Below are 6,035 nucleotides of genomic sequence, written 5' to 3' on the forward strand. Positions count from 1 at the left end.
GTCACAAACTGACAGACAGCAGATTTAGGCTAGATATCAGGAAAAACTTCTTCACAGTAAGGGTGGCCAAAATTTGGAATGGGCTTCCAAGGGAGGTGGTGCTCTCCCCTACCTTGGGGTTCTTTAAGAGAAGGCTGGATAGGCATCTGGCTGGGGTCTTCTGACCCCAGCACTCTTTCCTGCCTAGGGCAGAGGGTCAGTCTCAATGATCTGTTGAGGTCCCTTCTGACCCCTAGCATCTATGAATCTTTGAATCTATAAGTCTGGGAGTCAATTTTTGCTATGGATCATATACAGCTTGTGGCAGAGCACAGGGTGTCTCTGCTACTTTAAGGGCCTGGAGCTGGCAGCCTCCAGGTGCCTGATTAGGGCAGCCATTTTGAGGCTTAGGCTGCTTATATAAACAAGGCAGTTTGGCTGTAGGAGGTCAGGCAGCAACATTGTCTGGCTGTAGGGCTGCTGTGAACGACCTGGAGGTAAGGGGGAGCTGCAAGGGGTTGGCAAGGAGGCTCCTGGTCCTGGGCATGACCTGAAACTGCACCCTGCTGGGAGTGGGTGGTCTGGTGGGGCTCTCAGTGGCGCGGGAGCCCCCAGGAAGTGCCAGGCCAGTTATCACCCCGGTGAAAGTTGGGTCGGGGTGCCTTAACCCCTAGCTCCCACCAGCACCGGGTGGGTAACCCTGCATATGTTGGAGGGCCTAGAAGGCCAGTGTTGTGAGGGGCCCAGAGAGGGCGGACCCCGAGAGTGGGAGTGATGTGGGCGTGGTGCTGCGGTTACCCCCGAGAGGACAGGGAGTAGTGGCACGGTAAGGCCCAGTGACAGAGTGAACGGCTAGAGAGACCCAGCCCAAAGGGGAGAGTACCCTCGACTGGCCCAAGCTGGGGCCAGGACTATGGTAGTCAAAAGGGCTGGGGGCCCACCGCGAGGGACGCCCAAGAGCCGGGGGCCTGGGGTCCCGACTGGCCTTGAGGTGGGCCAGGGCTAGGTAGCCGAAGGTTCCTGGAAAACCACACCCGAGAGTGGAAGATAGCTTCGGGGAGGCGAGGTAGCCTGGATGAAGGTGGAGTGGCCGCCTGATCAGGAAGGATCAGAGAGGGGTCCTGTTAGGACGATTCTGGGGCCCAGTATGGGGCTGGTGATTATAGTAACACCATGATGCCATCTGCGAGGCTTGGGCTGCGGTATTAGGGGAGGTTGGAGCCGCAGAGCGCCCCCTGGCATCGGGGCACTACAATGGGCAGCCTCCTGCTTAATTGACATCGATATATGAATCAATTATCATCAAAGGCGTGGTGGGCGAGATAAGCGGGCGGTTGCCCAGAGACAGGCGGGCGGGCCACGAAGAGCTCGGCCCTGAGTAGGCCTCCTGTCACGGTGACAGGCGGGCGGGCCACAGAGTTCGGCCCCAGGTGGCCCCCTGTCACACAGCTATTCTAATATTATAAAAGCCTAAGTCTGTCTGTCAGTCTGTACGTAATGCTTTATTCACACTCTGATTGGCTGACAGAAACAGTCAATCGGAGTGCTCCAAGTGTGGGACAGCACTACCATTATTCCAAAGCTGCGCCAAGGACCAGACAGAGGGTGGGGGTGCCAAGGCCAGCACTGCACCCTGCTCCCTGCAAGTGGTGCTAAGAACTGAACAGGAGGTGGGGGAGCCGAGACCAGCAGCGCTGGCCTTGTCTCCCCCATCCCACTCCCTGCAAGAGGCAGAACAACAGCAGCATGGGGCATTAGGTGGTAGCACTCTATCCCAGACCCTTCCCCCACGCCCCGCCCCTGTCATTCTTGACGGTCAATTGGCTAGCTGTCATATATTTATCATACCAGAATGCTGAGGTAGTTTCCTCTGTGACCAACTGAGCGAGATCTTAATGAAACAATCTATCTGATAATTAAGGTAGGATAAAAGTGTTACTAAGAGATTCAAGAAGCTACAATAGAGTTGATTTTTGTCCAACTGTTGGTGGATTTACTTAAACTTTGTTAAAGTTAACAATTTTGAGTTCCTCTAGGAGAGGGGTTTTCAACCTTTTTGGGTCAGTGTACCCCTGGCGGCCAGTCGAGAAGACAGGAGTTCCCCACTGGCCAGACAAGTGGGGAGGGGTCTGGGGGGGTCCCCCAGCAGTCAGTCAACAAGTGGAGGGGTCTCTCAGCAGCTGATTGGCAACAGGGGAGGGCATGGTAGATTGGCAAGCATGCCAGCTGCACAGTGGCAGCGGAAGTGTTGGTGGTACCCACTGCCAAGTACTTCCTGAAGCCATCCCAAGTACCCCCAGGGGTACGCGTACACCCAGTTGAAAACCCTGCTCTAGGATTTTCACAGCTGATAGCAGAACCTGGGGCAGTTTTTTTTGACTCCGACTATGTTTTTTTTTTAAATTACAAGTGTGTTTTTGTGACTTTTTTTATCCTGATCCAAACTTCCCCATAGTAATCCGTACTTTTGTGACTTTTGGACTAGGTTGCTGCAGTATGTTCTTTATAGGACTACTCTTGTAGACCATTTGAAAACAACAGCTGGCACAGAAGGTAACTGTCTTCAAAAGCACCATTATTTGTTTAGTATATTATACCAAATATCATACACCATCTGTAACAAATGTACTAATTTCATATTCATGTTTGGATGAAACTCAAGATGTTTATCTTTAAAGCTTTACAAGGCTTGGATCCTTGATACCTGAAGACTATGCCTCTCCTCAAGAGTACCGTTTTGAATTAAGGAGGAACTGCCTTACCTAATGGCTCCCAGATTTGAATGACTTGGAGACGGTGTGAGGTATGCCTCAGTGGCCTCCACCCCCAGCTCCTTATTTGCTTGCCTCATACAGGTAGGATAGGGCATGTCAAGCAATGGAATTACATGGAAAAACCTACTCTTACCTTTTAGTCCTTTCAGCATTGTAAAGAAAATAAAATTTAATGCTGTAGTAAATGCTACATAAAAAAACTTTTTTTATAAATCTTGAAGTCAATAAATAACTTTTTTTTTTTTTGTCACAAAGGCTACTAAACCGATATCGGATAGTAATTAATAATGGGTTACTAATGACAGGCTGAATTTAAGCCAGCAACCTAAAGTTGAAAGGCTTCATATACTATTACTATCTTCCCAAGACATACAGTTTCGTGACCTCATGTAGATTTGCGTCAATAAACTAGAAGTAAAAGTCTCTGTTTCCCATTACTGATCCACTGAGCCAGCTAGGCCCCGACCTCACTTGGATTTGCACCAATGGAACAGAGATAAAAGGCTATGAATACCATTAAGTATCCATTGAACCAGCTATCCCCTGACTTCACTTGGATCTGCACCAATGGAGTAGGGGTGAAAGGCTGTGTCGCATTGCTGATCCACTGAGGAAGCTAGCCAGCTTCACTTAAATAAAGATTTAAAGTATGATGACGTACTGGAAAAAAAATAAGGAGCATCTGAGAATTAGAACTATATAACAATAATATTAGACAAGTATCATAAATATTCTTAAGTATCTTGCTTTCTGACAAACTTCAACCAGCTTAGTGAAACAGTATTCTCCTTTAATGCCATTAAATTGCCTCACTTTAATATGATCAAGATTTTTGTATATAATAAATATTTTCTCATGTACACTCCATCTATTTCACACACCTGATTCATTAAGGTAGACCCTATGCAGTGTCTGTGATATAAGAGACCTACTGTTATGTCAACTAATAGCCTAAGACATTGTGGTATAAACCAGAAAAAAGTGTTTCATGAGACAAAGTTCTGTTAATTCAGAGGTATTTTGATCATTAGTTATGGTGAGCAAAGTAACGTACAAAAGTACAGACAGTTTCATGGGAGTTTACTAAAAAAAGTATATGATTTATAGCTGAGATGACCAGGACAAAATGTGAGTAACCATTTATCAAGTGTGCATTGACTATTATGAAGAACATCTGTTGTTCTCTGGACAGGCAATATGAAATCTCTGTTGTGGATTGTGAGCATTATTTCCAAGGATGATTGGATAATAGTAACAAGTACATTACAGACCTGTGGGGCACAGCATAAATCATGTTCAGTATTCATTTGCTTTATACCCTGATGCAAGCTTTACCACAAAAAGTAACTTCTGTTTACAATCTTCATTTAAACTGATGTAGTCTCATTTTCCTGTAATTTCATTAACAGCCTAACTGGTACCACCATAGATAAATCCTGCAATACTGAGTTGATTTTTTTGCTTGTGACTCATTATTTTTTTTTTTTAAATTAGTGTAAGCTGTTTTGTACCATCCTCTAATACATTCTTAAAATAAAGATGGTAATTCAAAAGTCATAAAATACAAAAGGTAAGGTTATGCCTATGACATCTCAACTCTGTCCTTCCCCGTATTGGTATATTAAATAGCAACAGCTCCATAAACTAGGCAAACAAAAGTGAGAAGATTGTGTGACGGGCTAGCTGGCAGTGACTTAGCCCAGGTGTTTTGAAGGGGCAAAAGATGATTGGAGGACTTGGGATTCCCTTTCCTCACCAATCAGGCCCCAGATACTCACCCTCCGTGTCCCCTGATTGGCCCCTTGGGTCACCTGGAGTGGAATAAAAGGGGCAGCACAGCTGACTCAAGGGGGGACCAGTGAGGGACCACAAGGAAGGAGCTTCAAATTGCTGGACCAGCAGGGCAGGAGCAGTTGCCCCAGAAGCACCTGAAGGAGTGGGACCTGCAGGCAGCAGTTGGACCCTCAGCAGCGCGGCATGTGGCCGGCAGGAGAGGCTTCCTGCTGGGCTCCAGGTTCCCCTATGAGAGGCTGTCACCAGCAGGAGAGGCTTCCTAGCTCCAGCAAAGATTTGAGCAACAATCTGAGAGGTTCCCAGCCCTGTTTCCAGCTTCTCCAATAAGAGGCCAGGCAGCTCGATGTGAGGCGAGGGTTCCAGAAAGGGCAAGGCCCCTCACCAGTGTGCATAATGCCAACAGTGGTGGCTGTGTGGTAGTGTTTCTGCCTACCATGCAGAAAATCTGAGTTCAAGTCCCAGCTGTGGTGACTTGGGATAAATGAAATAACAAGGAGAAATCTTTGTTGCAGTGGAAAGTGGTCATTATGTTTTCCCTCTTTCCCCCCCTCCAGGTACCCAGGCCCTATATTCCTTGTTACTTGACATTTTGTATTTTGTGCCTTTTATATTTCCCCAACCAGTATTGTTTGTTGTGCTGTTTGTGTTTATATATTTTGTTAACCCTGTCTTTTGTCAATGATTGTAAGTGTTTAACCTTTGTTGAATCCTGCCCCCTTGGGGCGTTGTATTTTCCCTTATAGCTCTTGGTTTATGCCTGTTATGTTCCCAGTACTGTTTTTTCATTAAAAGGTATATGGTTAAGGCCTCATTGGTGGTCTGGCTCTGCTCTATAGGGGAAGGAGTCCCTACACTTCCCACAGCACTTGTGCACATGCTTTGATCCCTTCAGTTGGAGAGGGGGTATCTCTTGGAGTACCGCCCGGGTTACAATGGTGTGGAAATTTTGAGGAAACTGAAAAATGTCATTAAGTTTCCTGTGTTTTAGAATAGTGGGGGATAATCTTTTTGGCAGGCATGCCACAAATTAACCCTGCAACCTCCTTGAGTGCCACTCTACTTCCTTTCCCTTCTCAATCTGCTTGTCAGCTTTCTGCTCCCTGCCTGATCTGTTGCTTTGATTTTTTTCCTTCCCTGTGATCCCTGCTTGACTTCTTGCTTTGCTTTCTGCCCCCTGCCCTATCTGCCATTCAGCTGCCTGTCCCTTCCCCAGTCTACCACATGCCACACAGAGGCTGCCCATGCCACTTGTGGCATCCATGCCTTAAGTTGGCCACTCCTGTGCTGGAAGATTTCAGATGAGTATTAAAAAAACAAAAAAACCCACCCTTTTGCTCCATTAATAAGATGGCACACTGGCAATTGTACTAACAGCAATGATGTAATATGTCTGTATTCACCCTACTGTTTTGCATGCTGGTTTACTCCCATCCACTTCTGCATCATACTAAATCAGTGATGCCCAACTCATAATTGCAGTGCCAGTAC

General features: G+C 46.7%; 1 long non-coding RNA gene across 1 annotated transcript; it reads left to right on the forward strand.

Annotated features, from left to right (window-relative positions):
- The first annotated feature begins 309 nt into the window (after positions 1-309).
- On the forward strand, positions 310-5,358 carry LOC132248764 (uncharacterized). Its single transcript, XR_009460136.1, has 3 exons — positions 310-476; positions 2,465-2,532; positions 2,658-5,358. It is a non-coding gene; the product is annotated as an uncharacterized LOC132248764 (long non-coding RNA).
- The last annotated feature ends 677 nt before the right edge of the window (positions 5,359-6,035 follow it).

This window comes from Alligator mississippiensis, chromosome 2 (genome assembly GCF_030867095.1).
Source record: "Alligator mississippiensis isolate rAllMis1 chromosome 2, rAllMis1, whole genome shotgun sequence".
In the NCBI taxonomy this organism is placed as follows: domain Eukaryota; kingdom Metazoa; phylum Chordata; order Crocodylia; family Alligatoridae; genus Alligator; species Alligator mississippiensis.